Source organism: Rhyacophila brunnea, unplaced genomic scaffold (genome assembly GCF_057557595.1).
Source record: "Rhyacophila brunnea isolate RB1 unplaced genomic scaffold, BYU_Rbru_1.0 scaffold_16, whole genome shotgun sequence".
Lineage (NCBI taxonomy): Eukaryota > Metazoa > Arthropoda > Insecta > Trichoptera > Rhyacophilidae > Rhyacophila > Rhyacophila brunnea.
Window position 1 is genome coordinate 886,343 of NW_028232816.1, and position 20,729 is coordinate 907,071.

The following is a 20,729-nucleotide window of genomic DNA, read 5'->3' on the forward strand; positions in this document are numbered from 1 at the left end:
ATGGTTTTGGTTAGTTTTTTTTTTAAATTCATTGAGTCCTATCAAACCAAACTATAATCGACAAAAAATACTTATGTACTATGAAATATATAATATGACATATGGTGTAATGGCATGCTTTTTCATGTTTTATAGATAATCGATTTTTTTTTATTTATATTATTATACTATGGCTATTATACTATGTGACGAGCTAACACTCACAATCTTTTGCCGTGAGCAAATAAATGACTATATCATTAAAATTATTAATCTTACCATATTTTTTTCAGACGTCTACCCTGGAATTCTCCAAGGCACGTGACAATATGACATATCGTTGTGACAAACCATTAGATCTTGATATTTGCACAAATGAAGAAATAATAGAGAATTCAGAAATAAATATTGACGAACAAAATGTCAAAGAAGAAGTGCTTAATTTCAAAATAGATGGAATTACAGATAATGATAAGAAAACACACCACTGTGACGTTTGTTCATTTAAATGCACGCGTCTCGATCACCTTCAAACACATAAAATGACACATACCGGTGAAAAACCTTATCAGTGCGATATTTGCTCATTTAAATGCTCTCATATTGGTAATCTTAAAAAACATAAAATGATACACACGGGAATAAAACCATACCAATGCGACGTTTGCTCATATAAATGTTTGGAGCTATGTGTACTCAAAAGACACCAAAGGACACATACCGGTGAAAAACCTTTTAAATGCGACGTTTGCTCATTTAAAAGTGCGCATTGCAATGTTCTCAAAAGACATAAAATGACACATACTGGTGAGAAACCATACGCTTGCGATGATTGTTTATATAAATGCGCTGACCCTGGAGATCTCAAAATACACAAAAGAACACATACTGGCGAAAAACCACATCATTGCGATGAATGTACATTAAAATTCACGCAGCTCGGTGATCTCAATAGACATAAAATGTCACATACTGGTGAAAAACCATATGCATGCGACATGTGCCCATTTAAATGTTCACACATTGGAAATCTCAAAAAACATAAAATGACACATACAGGTGAAAAACCCTTTCAATGCGACGTATGTTCGTTTAAGTGCTCGCAAAGTAATAGTTTAAAAAACCATAAAATGATACATACTGGTGAAAAACCATATCAATGCGATGTTTGCTTATATCAATGCTCGCATCAAAGTCATCTCAAAACTCATAAAATGACACATTCTGGGGAAAAACCCTATCAGTGCGAAGTGTGCTCATTTAAGTGTTTGCGTTCTAGTGGTCTCAAAAGACATAAAATGACACATACTGGTTAGAGACCGTATCTCTGTCAGGAAACATATTCCAGTACATCCAACGTAATTCGTTTATTAATTATGATATTGCGCTTTCTGGGGATCACAGGTTTATAGAAAAAATAACTATGGCAGACGTGGATTCAAACCTGCACCCACAGCTTTCAAGTAACTTTTAAAATTTTGTTAACTGTGTTCTTCATTTTCATTTTTTTTATTCGAGGTTTTGGTTCCTACGACATATTTATTAGACAAAAATGTTCTGAGACACCTTTTTTCAAAGCTTTGATTATATCAATTTTTGTCTAGTAATGATAGTGCAATACGTTTTCTTTATGATGGCATATTGATAATATTAAAAATAAATATTTAAATTGTGAAAATAAAAGTTTCAGATTATAGCAGCATGACTTCGAAAAAAGACACATAGATAGCGCGGTCTATTAACGACACCGCAAGCGCTATGTATACAGATTAGAATTTTACTATATTTAGCGGCGTAACTTTGAAAAGATATCCATACATGGCGCTTCCCATTGACTGGAAGTCGCGAACACTATGTAGACGAATTAGGATTTAACTCTATGTTGACTCCGTAAATGATATCTCTCACAGTCTTACAGTCAGTCAGCTTAGTCTGATTAGCCCTGACTCTTTTGATCTTCTAGATCCTCAATTTTGAGACTAATTTTACACTATCGAAATCCATTTCTAGTAATACATAGGCGCGCACACATGAGAATTGTCAAATGTGATACCTACCTGAACTGAACTAATCGTTGGCACTTCCATACGGTTATTTGGTCGAGCGAGTCTCCTTATCTTGTTAACCTGTTTTCGTTTACCGTTTGAAGTATTTTCTGTGAACCCTGATTAAATGCTAAACCGGAAGTGTTTCTATTTATAACTAAAACATACTATAACTGGCGACCAACGTTGGTCCAAAGTGTTTCTTTGTTATAAATAAAAACCATCCTGTAACTTGTGTTTGTTTTGAGTAATCCGGATAATCGAGGTTCCAATGTATGTAATATAAAATAGATGAATAGGTACACTGAATCGATGAAATTTCAAAAGCTCAATTGGTTTGTTAAGATAAGTTTATAAAAAATAAGCAATTAGTTTGAATTATATATTTTCCTCAACATTTATAAACGTAACATACGCACAAAATATATTACCTACCTATCATCTTTGAAAATATCCGTTTTGTATATTATTATGCCCCATAACAATTTATAATTTAACCCATAAAACTAGACATTTTAAAATACTTCTATTTTTAAAACACAGACTTAGGTAGGTACAATATCAGATCTCAACTGACTTAACTAACTGAATAAATTGTCTTATGAGTGAACTAACATATAAATAAAAATCACTAGATAAATTAATTTATATTTTTAATAACACTCAATATTTATATGTGATTGAATCCCATATAAATTATTTATTTAAATTATCTTCATATTTTTTATTTTGAATAAATGTACTATAGCATATGAAGGCGCTAACTAAAAAACTTGCAGATTGGTATGCTCATCGATAGACATCTTGAAATTATGAAAAAAAAACTTCATATAAAAAAAACCAGACGATCTATGCAAACATATTCTCATACAGTATGTGAAGCAAGTCGCGATGTCTTTATTTTCTCATTTCTAATAATGCAAACTTTCTCCGAAATAGCTAATTTGAAAGCTAGGTATTAATTAATAAATTCTATCATATAATTACTTTTGCATATTACATTTTGTTCAATTATTACTTACGTACTTCTACAAGATCTATTTTACGCTCGTTTATCTATAGTTTTAGTTTGACCCGTTGCCCTAATAACAAAGGTTCATACGCGAAGCTCTAAGTAAACACGTAATACATTAATCCCGATCTACTAAATAATTATTTACGTTAGTAAATTATCACCTATATGAATTTCACGCAGTTTTCTCTTCAAGAAAGAGATGGACGAAGTAATGTCGCTTTTCCTGCTGACATTATCACCAAAAAGCCGTGCGATTGACTATAAAAGCACCAGCTTGTTCATATAAAGTTTAGTTGCGTCGATATTCTCCGTACCCGTGAAAGATATCTACAGATATTAGCAATTGCTTCCGAAGCAATTTGCATAGAAAGCCCTCCATGTGCCTTCAAGCCAGGGGCGCTTACTTACGTATTACCCCGTGTTTGTTGATGAATCACCCCATAGCGGTGACATCACCTCATAATAGTAATTGCTCGCAAGTACGTCTCCGGACGCAAGTACCTTCACCAGCAGCTCCACAGGGAGTACCTAGTAACATACGCGTGGTTTCCAACCTTTTTTTAAGTGACGCATGCCTACGTGGATTCACGAAATATAAATAAAAATATAGTAAATATTTCATGATTATTTTAATGTGTCAATTATTAAGTCAATTTTAAAATTAAGTTATATATAAATACATTACTTTCATGAAATTTTACTAAAAACCAAGTTTTACAAAATAAAAGATAATTAGATTTTATATAAATAATACCAGACTTTTATAAACTATTGTTACAAAATAGGTGAAAATTAGAAATTATATAGATAGGTACATAAATAATTTTTCATTAAGTATATAAAATAAAATATAAGTTTTATTAAGTATAACTTTATATAAATGTATGAAATAAAATATAGAATATACTATAACCCTTTATAAGTTAATAAAATAAAACAAAACCAGTTTCCAAAAATAAATTTACACTTTTATTTATTATTACTGAACAATATTTAATAAAGTTCTACAAACTTAAATACCTATTGACTATATAGAACTTATACTTACTAAAAACTATATATAGTAAACTCCGGTGACCTTGAAATGCTGTGATCTTGATCATGGAATGCTGTGATATTAAGCAACAATAAATATTGTTCAACGTAAAAGTGACTTTTATTTGATTAATATATAGTAGAGTGCTACCACATAGTGCTGCCACCAATCAATCTGAGATCCTCTAATTAGTTTGACCTCTAGCTAAACACTACCCCTGAGCTGGCTGGAGCCGGATCACAATAGTTTTTTTTGTCTGTGTTCTACACTCTACATCCTACCTCTTATATTAGTATTAAATAAATGGGTCATGTTGAATGATTATTCATTAATAATAAAGAAACTTCAACTCAGGCGGTCGTATATATGCATTAGTTATTTATTTTTTCTTATTCCTGATCAAAACAGGCTCAATATGGGGTCCTGATTCAATAGAATGAGTAATTGTATGTGATTTCATGTTGGAGGATTGTCTGCATGAGAAATTACATTCCTCACATTTAAAAGGTTTTTCACCAGTGTGAGTCATTTTATGTCTTTTCATTTCATTCGACCGTTTGCACGAGTAACTACACTCATCACATTTAATTGGCTTTTCGCCAGAATGACTCATTTTATGCGATTTCAAATCTGTAGATCGTGTACATGAGTAATTACATTCACCGCAAATATACGGCTTTTCGCCGGAATGGATAATTTTATGTGATTTCATGTAGGAGGATTGTCTGCATGAGAAATCACATTCCTCACATTTAAAAGGTTTTTCACCAGTGTGAGTCATTTTATGTCTTTTCATTTGTTGCGACCGTTTGCATGAGTAACTACACTGATCACATTTAATTGGCTTTTCGCCAGAATGACTCATTTTATGCGATTTCAAGTCTGAAGATCGTATACACGAGTAATTACATTCACGACAGTTGTACGGCTTTTCGCCGGAATGAATCATTTTGTGTGATTTCATGTGAGAGAATTGTATACTTGAGTAATCACATTCATTACATATATATCTTTTTTCTCCTGAATGAATCATCTTGTGTGATATCATGGAACTTGACTGTATACAAGAGTAACTACAGTCATCACATTTTAATGGCTTTTCTCCAGAATGACTAATTTTGTGTAATTTAAGATGATAGGATGTTCTACATGAGAAATTGCACTCATTACATTTAAAAGTCTTTTCATCAGAGTGTATCAATATATGTGATTTCATGTTACTCGATATTATACAGGAGTAATTACATTTATCGCATTTGAATCGCTTCTCACCCGAATGAGTCATTTTGTGTAATCGCAAGGACGACCATTTTATGCAGGAATATTCACAATTATCACATTTAAAGGGTTTTTCACCAGAATGAATCATTTTGTGTGATTTCATGTTGCTAGATTGAATACAAGAGTAATTACATTCATCACATTTAAACTGCTTCTCACCGGAATGTCTCATTTTATGTCTTTTCATACTTCCAGACCCTTTACAAGTGAAATTGCACTCATCACATTTAAACTGTTTCTCACTAGAATGGCACATTTTATGTCTTTTCATACTTCTAGACCCAGTACAAGTGAAATTGCAGTCGTCGCATTTAAATGTCTTTTTACCAGAACGAGACATTTTAAACCTTTCCAAATAACACGATTTTATACATGAGTTGTTACAATCATCACATTTAAAGGTTTTCATTGAGTTTTTAGTGACCTTTTTCATTGGTCTGTTTACCAACTTTACATTAATCTCGGGGTTCAATTGAATTACATCACATTTTCCAGAGCCACGTATATTTATAAACTTATGATTGTAATCCTTGAGTTCTTTTTTGAAGTCCTGTTCATCTATTTTTATGTCGTCATGAAATTCTTCCGTTACTCTAGTTTCCAACACTTCCACAGCGCTAGTTGCTACGGTGCTTGCAGCGACAACCTAAAATGTATTGAATGGTATTTTTTATTCAGCCCTTTCGATACGTGCGTTCTAACGGTATTGCTTTACGGTGATACAACATGATACCTTACAAGGTTCAGAGAAACCGTATACTGAGCTTCGACAAACGATATTAGCGGAAGATTACTGGGTGTGCGATGGTTTATCTTTAGGAATCGACCTGCTACCCAGGCTTCCAGGTCCCAGGTCAACAAAATAAGGTCACTCTAAACACTCGACAGTGGTCAACAGGCTAAGATCCAACATAAAAAGTGCATACTAAACTTTGTCAGTCATACTTTTGTTTTCATTGAACTAAGAATATTAATTATTTGTGTCAGTTCTCCGAGGCGTACTTCAACAATGATGGTTTGGTAGGCAGCGTTTAATTGAATTTTAAAAACTAATTGACACTTTCTACAAATTGTGGTCTCATTTCAACGAAAACACATATGTAAAACTGAAAGAGTTTAGTGTGAACTATTTATGTGGGATCTCAACAGCTTACTTCCACCCTTCGCTACTGGTACTTGTAGAGGTTTTATACAACCCTACAACTGGACAACTGACATGTTATTGTCTGTGCTCATTTATAGAGCATATTAAAGAACGCAACGGAAATGACACAATTGTCATAGAGCGTTCCTAAAATGCTGTCGACACCAGCAGCTCTTCCGTTAGAAATGACCAATTCGTAGGTATTTGTATGAGACTTCGACTCTTCGACTCGGAGCCCGAGAAGTATGCAACTTGTCGATTGCAACAGCCAGATGTTTTTTTCAAACGAAACAGTCGCATTCGATCAATGTTCGGAGCTCAATTTGGCAACGTGTGTTTTGTGAATAACTATGACGTCACATCGACGTGTTCGAAACGTTTAAGGTGAGACGAGTTTTGATGTGAGAGCCGGTTTACATGTAAGGATCGTAGCTACGTCCATACGACAAATTTGGATGCGGCATTATAACGTGGATGTAATAACTCATAGGTGGGCACGTGTAGTTAAAATTGCAGGTTAAGTATTCATCGCTAGATTGAAAGTGCGAGAGTGTATGAGGTATGGGTAATTGTGAATGTACATGGAAAAGAGCGGGACTCCGCGGTTGAAGTCACGAGAAACTATAAATAGAAGGCGGGGTGAATGCGAACTTCGGTGCCACGTACTAATTTGGTCAACCCCGCGTACTTGCGTTTTTATGGCACCAACGTTCTCATCGCCACAACCACCAAGGCCACGCCACAAGTTAAAGGTGCTTGCATTGTAAACCTACCTGGGCAACCTGTGTAGACACTGAATAAGAGCACCCGGGTTGAGGATCCTCATTTTTTATTGGGAGTATTGTGTCTTCATCAAACTCCTGCTTGATGTCAGTTGTGTGAACATCAGTCTCAGGTTTTATTATGGTCAAGTCAGTGGCTGGATCCTGGAAAACAACAAACTATTATTTTACAAACTGAATTCATTTCACGTTCAGCACATGCAGAGAACTTCAAAAGTCGTTTTCTGACTGTGGTCGATTTTCACGTCGCCTGCACCAACGCTGATCAAGTGGATATAAATATCAGGGTTCGGTTCATGCCAACAGACTACTTAATTATAAAATTATGCTAGAAACACATTACCATCATCTCACGTGAGCGCACGAGCTATAACAATTAGAACATTCAATAATAAAAACTGCTAAATTACAAAAACAATGTGTCAATTACCTGTATATTTTGTAGTCCCTCCGCTAAAACCAAACATACGCAAGAACATGTAACTAGAAAATGTGTACAATTTGAGATAATAAAAAACTGGTGTGAATGCGTAAACTGGTGTGAGAGGTTTGGTCCATTTTGGGAGATTTTACAAAGTTAAAAACATGCTACAGGATAAATCAACATTGCACACTTTTTACCTGTGTTATTACAAGCTCACCCGCTCACACGTGATATGATCGTAATGTGGTTCTAAAATTAATGTCTTTAGATGAATCGAAATTTACGTAGTCAGGAAGTGATAATAGGTAATATTCTGTCGACATTGTTAGCTAATCACCAGTAAACGAAATCTCTGCCTGTGCAGTTAACAAATTCGTAATTATTGTTAAATTTCTCACATCCAAGAATGTAATTGGCCGTATCATAGTTCACCTTGAGGTGTTGTATCGGAAACCGGTCGCCGTATCGCGCTGAAATTAAATACGCAATAAAAACCATTGAACACAAGGGAAAGATAATATAATAATTACAAGATAAAAAGAACTTTTTATATACAACGTTTTTAAATTTTTTGTTGTATCATATAAACTCTACTTGACTAGCTTAAACGTTCAAAAATTTTGTACTTGATAGAAATAATACTGAAATGTCATTTTGACATGTCATATTGATTTCCATTATAACGCACGTATATATTAATAATTTAGTTGCTAGGACCCCAGACGACTAGCAACCAATAATGGTGTCGAAATAACTTTTCATACAAAACAGAATTAACTGAAAATGTATTCAATTCTCCTTAAAGATGGCTAAAAGTATTAAAAGAATGCATTGGCATCGTGTTCTGATATATTCTAAAAGTTTCAAATGTCTAGCTAGTCGGGAAGTTAGTAAAAAATCGATGCAAGATTTGTACCGGACAAAAAACCACCGGACAAATAAAACGAGCTAAGAAAAACGTAATAAAAAAAAAAAAAACAGCTATTGAAGTTATTTATAAATATAGGTAATCATATCGTAAACATGTATCTGCTTAAATAAATGAGATATTTTTATTGAGTCTTAGAATTAATTTGGAACATTGCTGTCCGCAATGCTCCATGAACGCGTTATTTAATTACTATCATTACTAAATAGTAAATAGTCTTCAAAAGTGACCTTCCACTCTGCCTAAAGCGCAGTGTTCAATCAGTGTGTGTTTCCCGTGATCACATAATATGCGTGTGAAACATGGACCCTAAGTAAAAGAGAGATCCAGAAACTAAGGGTCGCACAACGTGGTATGGAGAGGTGCATGCTGGGCATAATGCGAATGAACAAAAAGAGGAATAAGAAAAGCCTTAAATGGAGATGGGATGGACACATATAGCTCGAAGAAGAGACAATCGTTTTCCAAATCTAGTCATCTAGTGGTATCCAAGAAGTGCAAAACGTCTGCAAGGTACACCTAGAGGCTGCTGGATCTATGAAATGATAACGTTCTGCGGAAGTACGTGGCAACGCAATTCACGGGACCGAGAGAAGTGTAAACAGCTTGAAGAGGCCTTCATCCAGCAGTGGATAGATTCAGGCTGATGATGACTAAATAATAGCAATGTGTTTTCGGTACGACAGCTCACGGCGAACTGTCATACGTACAAGTTATAAGTACTCGTAATAATATGTAATAGCGCCTGTTGTACACGTCCATGGATTTACTTGCACCAATTAATAGTGTGTATTTTAAACTATCGCGATACTAACTGTTTACACATAAAAGTGCTGGCTGTCTCGCCAATCTCATTCTTTAAGAGTCAGCGAGACGGGATGTTGACATTTTATGTTACTATTTGAAAGGTCGTGTTGACAAATCTGGTAACCTCGAAATGAGTCTACGCGGTGTAGTTAGATTTTTTCCGGCAGTTTCGCCACTTTCATTCCGCTGCGCATTCGCACCTCCATGTAAGTACCAATTATTATTATTGCGTGAAAATTCAGAAGCTTTACACGTGAATTTATTTGTTATGGCCGCGATAATACGTACCTACTGTCAGCAGTAAATCCACGTACGTGTAAACGGGGCATAACCGTTGAATTTCCCAATAGAAAAGAAATTTGTTTAAAACTAACCATAATATCACAATTGACATTTTCTTGCTTTATATCGCAACAGTCAGTACCGACTATTGGCACATCAAACCAACTCTGTTTTTCTGCGCCAGTTAAACATTCATCAGATTCGCGTTTCACGTCCATTGTACGATTTTAAGCCGTAAATCAAAGTGTAAGGTTAATAATTTTATTGTGACTGACCACTTTGACTGACACAACGACAATAAAAAATCACTGTAGCGCAGTGTTGCCATATTTGCTGATTATAGCTGATAGATATGTATATATTATGCTGATTATAGTACAAATGCGTAAAAAGTATAGTATTTCTGAAAAATATATAGTACATGAACATTTTTCGTCTTGAATCCTTTAAAATTATAGTATTTTGGTATATTTAGCGTAAATTTATAGTATTTTACATTTTTCGCGAAATCAAAATTGTAGTATTGTACTGTAATTATAGTACGGTTGGCATCACTGCTTTCGTTTCTTTCAACATGAACGAAACAAATCAAATTAAACCATAGACAATATACATACAAATTGTAGTTGACCGGAAATGGTTTGAGATTTGAGGTTTGGTTCAGTGTATCATTGAAAATCAAACCGTTCTCGGACCATCAGAAATGGTTTGACATGAAACGTCAAACCAATTCGGACGATCCATAGACTAATGGCAATCTGTCAAAGTGTTGATAAGCATTATTTGGCATTTATATATCGTGAGGTGTTCATATTAATATGTTAGATATTTACACCATAGGAGTTCACTTGAATTATATGTATTATAGATTAATAATCAATACCTATTATTCATAAGTAACCATACGCGAACAAGACGCCGCTTTTGGTGTTATTAACTCAAAATCCAGCACTATTTTCTATGCAAGTTCGATTTAATATCATTACTATAATTATTATGTCAGACAAAGAATTTATTTTAATTTTATTTATATTTTGTAACGGAGATTCTAAACTACAAACTGTGTTAAATCAACCCGGAATGATCTTTATATTACCTAACTAATTTAATGTGTTCGATTGTCGTCTAAGTCACAATATCTTACTGTCGACATGAACAAGTGGTCAATAATTATGAAAAGCTCTAATCAAAAGTAATTTTTAAAAACTTGTCATACCTATAAATCTTATAAATTAACTAAATGGCTACCTATTTATGAAGCATTCTTTATATTTTGTATATTTAAATGAATGAATACGACAGTTTGTCAAATTTGTATTATTGTAGACCACGATAGGAGGTTAGAATTTCATAACAAGTTGACGTTTCAAATATGTTTCTGTTTTAGAGACTAATATATTATGAATTAATTTTAAGTACTGGCAACACTAATTAGTTGTCAGAAAAGCGTTTCCGTGGACATTCTACCAAACGGTTACAAATCAAATAAATCCAACGTGCCATTTGATTCGTTCAGTTCAGGTTCAATGATACGAACTTTTGGCCTGTGCTGCCATATCAAAACAGATATGGCAATACACAAAAAATAAACTCCCAATAACAAAACATACTCAGTTTGTACCACTTTCAAATATAATAATTAAGGTATCGATAACGTCTCTATGCCCCCACGTAGTCCCTATCAGCGGCGCACTCAGGATTTAATATTGGGGAGGGGCGGGCAAGGAGGAGAATATAAATTAGTCACATAGACTCTTTCTTCTTCTTATAATTTTATTATTTTAACATATTTTCACAATTATACACGGCGATATATTTTTACAGTTTCACCTAGATTTTTTTTAATTGGAGGCATAGTGGTGGTAACCGTTGAGCTGTCATCAGCGACAAACTTAACCTCTAATGCCAGCGCTCCATTGGCGAGCCAAAAGTCCGACGACAATAAGTCTTCAGATTTTTCTACGTTCTGCTACTGGCCAACAGACGTTCAACGAAACGAGTATATAATTAATTTGACGAGTAAAACAGTCGACTTTGACAGCATAGATAATATACGTATATCTGACAGTTAAATCGTGATGGCGTTAAATGATACCGACGTTTTATGTTTTTTGGGTTATTGGGTGGCAGATAATGTAATAACGAAGCAAAGGGTACACAAATACTGGGTGAAACATTGGATAAGGAAACGAACGACATTATCCCACACAAATTTAATACGAGAATTGCGTTTGCAACCGAGCGATTTCCGCAATTATTTGCGAATGTCGGAGGATGTATACACAGAACTGTATAATTTGGTCTACCCATTTATTAAAAAAAAAATACTATGATGAGGGAAGCTATTTCTCCTCATGATAGATTATGTGCAACCCTGCGATTTTTGGCTGCTGGCGGAACATTCACTGACTTGCATTATAGAACTGCGATTGGAAGACAAACTCTGGGCAAGATAATTCCCGAAACTTGCCAAGTCATCATTGACGTTTTGAAAGGAGAATATTTCAAGGTGTGTATTATATTATACGTCATCTAATAAAGTTGGGCAAATTTACAAATATATCATTAACAAGTAGACATTGGTTGGTCTTATAAAGTGAACGTTTAGTGGATTGTTTTACCTATATAAATCATAGACGGCAACATCATAAGAATGGCAGACAAGATGCATTTGAGATAGGTATATATATAGTCACAAATAAGGCCATCGTTGACATGCTAAATATTCAATAGACCATTAGAATGCTGTACCTAGCCAGGACTCTCCATATAGGCTGTAAGCAAGCTGCTTAATTATTCCTGTTGAATGTATTGTAATACTAGTCATATTCTTCGAAAAGCAAGCATGGAATTTGATTTCTAAATGAGGCCACATAATAATATAGGTTTGCTAACATAGCTCAAATACTTACCATTTGTTGTATCGCTTAAGCTAAGGTTTATAGGCATAAAAACAAACAAAAAAACAAATATTTTTACAAGATATTTATTCACACAAAAAACATTAATTTATTATACCGGCTTTTGTACATTTTTGCTTAATATACGATAAACTGGTTGAGTATGAACAGTAGTTGCTGGCATTATTTTGTCACTTTGTCCCATAAAGGCAACTTCATGCATCAGCTTCTCGGCCAGCAATCTTTGTCCCTGTGACATCGATTGTAGTTTCATGGCCATCATTTTGCCAAAAACATCAAATTCATCTTCAGTCTTGCTTAGTTTGTCAGTGATTAATTCTAACACTTTGTTGGCGCTATCATTCGATTTTTTTCGTTTGAACGATGGGGGTTCTGGTACTCTATTGAGATTCGACCTTGGAGTAGTCGACAACGTGGATGTTGAAGGCGAATATTCTATCTGTAAATAAAATGTTGATTATTTTTTGTTGCAGTTCCCTGATACGCACGAAGAAATGGAGACGATTGCAGAAGAATTTAATAGTAAATGGCAATTTCCAAATTGCCTGGGCGCAGTTGATGGGAAACACATTGCAATCGTGCCACCTGCAGGCGCCGGCTCCCACTTTTATAATTACAAACATTTCCACAGCATTGTTTTGATGGCGATTGCAAATGCTAATTATGAATTTATTTATGTTGATGTTGGAACAAATGGACGTATTTCTGATGGAGGCGTACTGAGAAAATCTGATTTTTTCAAACGTTTAGACGAAGGCAGATTAAAAATACCTGCACCAAAAAAACCTACTGCTAATTCTGATGCACTGCCATTTGTTTATATTGGCGATGAAGCCTTTGCATTACGTAACGATTTCATAAAGCCGTATTCACAAAGGCAATTAAATCACAGTAAAAGAATATATAATTATCGGACATGCAGAGCCAGGCGAATTATAGAAAATGTTTTTGGCATTTTAGCTGCTAGATTCCGCATTTTTCAAGCTCCAATAAACATGAAAATTGAAAATATCAATACAGTTGTATTAACTTGCTGTGTGCTGCACAACTTTCTTCGTCGCAAATCAACACATACTTATACTCCTTCTCATGACCTTGATAGGGAAAATCCTGAGACAGGTTTAATAGAGCTCGGACTGAGGTCACAGGACACCTTAGCGCCTTTGGAAGCAACGACTAATCGGAACTCGACTGCCAATGCTAAGAAAGCGCGAGGAGATTTCGAAAAATATTTTAATACTACCGGGGCTGTCACATGGCAAGAAAGTATGATAAGCAATAGATAAATTAAACCAATGTAACAATTTAGTTAAAATGTTTTACCTCAATACAATCTTCGTTGTTTAACGAGTTGGAGTAACTCTCATCAGGAGACATGTTTTCCAAATCGTCCACCATGCTGGATATTGAGCTCGATTCTGTAAAACAAAATGTAAATTGTTAAAATACAACATAATACTCAAACTTGTTTTTTATTATCTCTCCCCTAAGTACCCATTCCTTCATACGGTTAATATTGATATTGGTATAATTGGTGTAATCCAGTATATCGGGTATTTTCAAAATGTGTTTTCCGCTGTATTCCTCATAACCAAACTGTACCATTAATTTTGATTGATGATTGACGATTTATTGATTGTCTCTGAAGGAACCTAACTCGAGCGATTTTTGATTTTATGATCATTTCTTTTCTTCTTCTTTCGACCTTGTCCGATCATAATATGGACCTCCACGGAGTGGAGGTTTGTATTGACAGATTTTGTTTTTACGAGAAATGGATGTCAGCCACTTGCTCAACATATTAGGTCCATACTCTGACTCATACACAAATTGAAATTCAATGTGTACTTGTCAGACCCAGGATTTGAACCTGGGACCCGACCACGACTCAATAAGCCGCGCTTCCACCGCCATGATCGTACCTATATATTATTATTTCTTACCTACCTCAGCAAAGAATTAATAATTTTATTGTGACTAGAAATGATTCATAGCTGTATGTTTTAATTGCTTAATAGTAGCTAATCTAATGCGATGTCACTTTCAGAGATACGACAATGTCATAGTCTGCACGTGTATAATAAATAGCTTTAAAGAATTCCCTCGTACCTATATATTATTATTATTTATTACCTACCTCGGCAAAGAATAAGAAATTTTATTGTGACTAGAAATGATTCATAGCTGTATGTTTTAATTGCTTAAATAGTAGCTAATCTAATGCGATGTCACTTTCAGAGCTAGGTACGACAATTTCATAATCTGCACGTGTATAATAAATAGCTTTAAAGCATTCCTACGTACCTTCCATTTGGTCGTTCAAGAACTCCAAATTTTTATAGTACCACAGTTTGGGTAGATAAACTGCGTCTGTGCCGGCTCCGCTTCGATATGATGTCCTTACTTTATTTCTCTCCTTTCTGTAACCCGACCTCAATGTCTGTATTTTCTTTTTAACATCGTCGACCCTTGCCTGCGGCTCCACCTTGATTAAAATCTCCAAAAGTTCCGCATACGCCAAGGACTTGGCATCACGATTCTTGTATAGTGGGCTGGTCGTCTTCCACAACGATGGGTTGTCTTTAAAACAACTAATAAAATCTTCCAAGAAACTTTTCGAATGCCTACCATTGTTGTTATCGATGTGAGATGTCCGAACACTTTGAATGACAGTAAAATAATGATGGCGCTGTCGTCCGTCGGCATAGATATAAATAGTGTGACGGTAAAGCGTGGTGAACGTACGAATTTCAGCGGCTCGGCGAGTAAAATATCAAACATGTTTGAAATCCAACGAGCCTGGTCTGCGGATTAAAAAGTCCGCAGACCTGGGGTGCTCCACGCGAAAAAAAAGTCCGAAGACTGTAAATCGTCTGACTTGCGTGCCAATGGAGCGCCGGCATAAGTGCAAGAACGTAGTGATCGCGCGGGGGCGGTGCGGCGGCGTCTTGCAAAACTCAAACGTATAACCGTGTGTAAAGTATTCGTAGACAGTGTCTTTTTTGGGGCATAATACACACGGTTATACGTTTGAGTTTTGCAAGACGCCGCCGCACCGCGCCCGCCAAATGACTACGGCCGAGCACTAAAAATGGAAAACCGCTCAATGACGGAGAATAAAATATTATAAAGAAGAGTGGTTTAAAGGCTCACTTTGAGTAATTTGAAAACAAGGAAAAAATATTCAATGAGTAAATATATGCCTTCAGCGAGAAATACGGTGAAAGATAGGATAGCAATAACTCAAATGTAATTGATTTTTAAACCTTTTTAATAGAAGTATTAACTATTTTTTTTATAAAATTAAAAAAAATATTGTCGCTATAAAAAAACTGCCTGGCACGTCGGACAGTTGAAAAATATTAATTGGGAAATTTTGGCACGCGTACCTTAAAAGGTTCACGATCCCTGAATCATATAGGTACCTATTTATCTTTCTTTTACGGAATTCAACAAATATTGGGTTTTATGATTTTAAATGAGAAAAATCCACATTTAGAGAAAAAACAAACATTTTATTAAAAAATCACAGTAAACAACAATAATTGAAAAAACACTAACCGAACGTTACCGAAAACATTTTATTCAAAAACATAATAAGCGTCAATTGAAAAAACACTAACCTAACATTATCAAAAACATTTTATTAAAAAAACACTCACCTAACCCAAGGGTTTAGTTAGTGAAACCCGACGGATATCTCAGATTAGAATTTTTTCCATCCTCAGCGCTTGGCCGTAGTCATGGGGCGTCTTCGACGCGGAATTGGCGCGGGGACGGGCACGGGTAGAGTGTCCGTAGTAGCCCGCGCGCGCCCAGTCGTGTTCAGCGTCAAATCAGGGATAGGAAACCATAAACACAGAAAAGTTTTTACTGGAAAACTCCTATTTGAAATGGCAAAACTTTGCACCAAAATATGGGGCCAATGAAATCAATATGGAAAGCACTAATTTAGCAGAAGAATTTTATAACTTATACTTACAAGAAACTGCGGGAACAACCAGACAAGTTTTTCGAAAAAGAGTAACATGAGAAAATATTTGATTAGGTATATTCTAATTGATCTAAGTTTTTATCTATTCTTTTTGAGTAATTTTTTGCGATCCGACTATCGCCTTTTGGCATCTTCAAACACCACCAATGGTGAATATACACTGTCATCTGATACAGTTAATTCCTGTTTATTTGGTAAATTTATATTTATGAATTTAATTTCAAATTCCATCAAGTACCCTTGGTCGATTTTATAATTTGATTATATATTGGATAATATGTAAGTTAAAGTTTAAAAAAGACTTTTCGGTTCATATGGTGTAAATGTAGGTGTAGAATGTACGCTTCATAACTTTGCACCCCGGCTCTAGGATGGAAATGATGTACCTACTTAATATATTTTATTTTTATTATGTTTATATTTTTTTATTAAGGAAAACAAACAGTTACAAAGACTACAAATATGTATAAAATAGACTAGAAAAAGATATTGCAACAAGCAAAGTTTCCATATAAATTATAATAATTATAGTTAATCATATTAAAATTTAAATACAGAGAAATTAGATAAAGAGATAAATGAGAAAGAATATTGAATAATTATAGACAAAAAAAAACATTTTTTTATGTACCTACCTTTATAACTATAAGTAAAATAAGTATACAATATTATATGTGCGTTAAGAATTATTGAAATTTAAAGATATTATTTTTACATAATATATATTTATTTAGTACTACATATTATATTAATACAAGTGAATATATAATTTTTATATATATTTGATATAATTTTATGCGACGTAATAAGGCAAAGAGGCGTATCAGTGTAGTGAAAAGTGCAACGTTATAAAACGTATACCTACTTTACATCACTTCGTACTATCTATGCTTTGTGAAAATAATACCATAAATACACCAGACGCACGCGGTAAGCTCATGATGGTTTGAGACACCCGCAACTCGCTCGTTTCCCGCGTCGGTGCCCGTCCATTCAGTGCGGACACCTCTATGCGCGCAGTATGGGAAGAGCCCGCCGCATGTACGATCTTGCCTGCGTTGAGCTAGACGCGCCAAAACAACACGCGCGAACACCCGTCCCCGCGCATTGTCTACGGACACGTCGAGACGTGTTCATACGTTTGAGTTGCCCGCCCCGCCGCCGCCCCGCGCCCGCCTAACCACCACGGACGAGCACTCAGATTTAGCAGTCGTAGGAAATAAATATTCCTGCGTAGGCCTCCAATTATTGAACGATTTATAATTGAAAACATTAAGAAATGGCCCCAGGTTAACCTCGCGTTTGTCAGAATGGTAGGTTATTCTGACGGTGCACAAATATTTTTTTTCCAATAGTTTGATTAGATGCAAGAATGCATTGAATCCACGGGCATATACGTGTGCCCTGGCAATAAATAATTTAACATGATGTTTTCTATATTTTTACTTATGTTATATTGCGTACTTTCGTGAATAGTACCTACAACATGAATTCCCCGTGTGGGGTATTGAGGACCTAATTGGAGGTCGAAGGAAACATAAAAATGATACATGTATCCTATTTACCCCGAGTTTTGTCTTTGTCAAATGCCAGCTTCATCAATTCTTTTTCTTTTAAATGTGTCATAAATTCTTCATCGTATACCGTACGGTCACAATCCTTTATACTTTTCACACTTTACACACTTGTCTTTTTTTGGAGTTTGAATTCTTATATTAAACTTATTTCTAAATAATTATGTCTTTAAAAACGTTTTCCTTCACTGAAAATCAACCTTCAGATTGCTCATGCGATTTATACATTCGATAAACGTTTGATAAATTCTTGCACTCTGATGTCAAGTATTTTTTTTTTTGGGAATTAGCGCGATTGTAGTGGGATGGAACTGCTGGCAACATTTGTATAAATTTTACCACATGTGACGTTAGAGCCACAGGTGTTTTGTTTGCTGAGCTTTTCATCACAGGTTTATCGTCCTGCGGTCCATTAATTTCACTTTTATGTAAATCGGTATATTTAAAAAAAAATTGGCTGATATTAAATATCTTTAGAATAAATTGTTGACAAACTTGAAACCGGGTGTCATCCTTAGGTAAAAATAATGGAATGACGCACTGCGTCGTTTTTCGACAGCACCAGTTGTACTATAGGTACCTCCGTTTTATGTGGCTCTGTTCCATGGTGTTAATTAAAAATGAACGCTTTTGTGGGTCGTCAAGTTCCCAAAATGAATCAAACAGCTGTTGCCGTTGAACTTCACTGAAATTATGGCTGCGTTTCTGTTCTGGCACTTCATGTTTTGGCATGCAACTGGTTGTACAGATTTACCCGCCACGAGTCTATCAGAGTTATTGTATGCAGTGTAATTTAATCCCTTTGATCTTCGGTCTTTCCTGACCCTCTTGGCGTTTTCTTTTTTTGGCTTCATGAAACCTTCCTTTCCAACAACATCTATGGATTCACTTCGATCTGTAACAATTGAAACAGGATACAATATAAATACAAACATTCAAAATTTCAAGTATCAAACAGAACAAAAATTATATTATTATAATTAAACCACGTAGGCGTGAGGTTTGAAAGTCTAGGTAGGAAATAGGACGGGCAAAGAGCGAGAGACCGAGATACACTATGCTTTATGTAAGTAATCATAAGGCCCTACGCATATGCGCATGTTTTTGCTTAAACGGTTTCACTATGGGTGCTGTATAGTATGTAAATTATATTAGTAATTGTATAATTACGAAACACTTATTAGCAAATAATTACTTCTTACAAATAAAGCTAGTAGTTTCTGCATCTAGAAATAATAAAATATCATGGATTATCTATCATAATAAAGAATCAGTAACGTCCCTAGACAAAATGCCGCCCCCAGGCAGCTTTTTTATCATTCTTACATCACCCCAATGTTTAAAAAATGTGTTATATGGATAAATTACTAATAAAATAAATACCACTAAATCATAGGCGGCCAACCCGCGGCCCGCTGGGTGTCAACTTGTGGCCCGTGGAGCAGTTATAAAATAAAAATAATATTAAATGCTGCCGTTTCTTCTTCGATGGCGCTACAGCTCAAGTCGAGCCCTGGCCTCCTCCACCGATGTCCTCCAGCCGGAACGGTCCTCCGCACGTCTTTTCCAGTTCCTGATTTTAGTATCTGGTTGGCATCTTTTGTAACATTATCACCCCATCGTGTGCGTGGCTTTCCCACTGGCTCTTTCCCCCCTGGGTTTCCTTCGAGGATCTTCTTCGGTATCCGTGACTCAGGCATGCGCTGGACATGGCCTGCCCAGTTTAGCCTCTGGAGTTTTATGAAGTTGGAGAGTTTTGAATCTTGGTATAAGCGGTATAGTTCCGTGTTGTACCTAATTCTCCACTCCCCATCATCATTCATGGGTCCATATCGAACCTTAATCGGCAGAACTACGTAAGCGACACTTTTTGGTAAATTGCGTTTTAAATGGAGAACTGTTCAATATCACCTAGCGCATAAGTGACAAAAATATTAGAGCCCAATCTCAATCGCGTGACATTTTTTTAGGGTCTGTGCCTTTTAGCGTTTTAACTTGTATCGCATTATAAAGTAGAGCAAAACAACGTAACCGACGTTATTTGATAGTGTAAGCTACGGTACGGTTTATTTGGTTCGTGCGAAATCCGATTTGGGAGCAAAGTTCGCGCCATCCAGTAAAACTGGCTGAGATAAAATAAACCTGGTAATAGAGTTTATTAAACAATAATTACCCGCCATTCCATCTCACTACTGTCGGAATAATCTACGAAGAATAGTATCTTCCTGTAGATTTTTGAAATGTTGAAAATGTATATAAAATTTATACTGAAAATTTGGATTCTTTGAATGAATCCAATAATGTCGTGATTCGGAATGTTTTCAGAAACGTATTTAATAGACAGTAAGTTCAACTTGGGTTTTCATCTACCAAAAAAGATAATAGTGTTCTTTTTGCGAGAAAGTAACAAATATGTCTGGTGACGAGAGACTTCGGCTAATTGAAACGGATACTTACAAATGTCCCCTTACCGTAAAGGATAAATGCAAGGAGATGTTCTTTAATGATCTGGCCAAA

The 20,729-nt window shown here is 35.3% G+C and overlaps 2 protein-coding genes and 1 long non-coding RNA gene across 5 annotated transcripts in view; 1 reads left to right on the forward strand and 2 right to left on the reverse strand.

Moving 5' to 3' along the window:
• LOC147074107 (uncharacterized) overlaps positions 1–20,729 on the reverse strand; it is a 404,768-nt gene that overhangs the window by 283,003 nt on the left and 101,036 nt on the right. The gene's annotated exons all lie outside the window — the stretch shown is intronic.
• Positions 1–20,729, forward strand: part of LOC147074109 (uncharacterized) — a 287,538-nt gene that overhangs the window by 213,818 nt on the left and 52,991 nt on the right. The window lies entirely within an intron of this gene.
• On the reverse strand, positions 3,989–10,038 carry LOC147074121 (uncharacterized). Its single transcript, XR_015070251.1, has 3 exons — positions 9,816–10,038; positions 7,274–7,426; positions 3,989–6,002 (listed from the first exon to the last, which is right to left on the reverse strand). It is a non-coding gene; the product is annotated as an uncharacterized LOC147074121 (long non-coding RNA).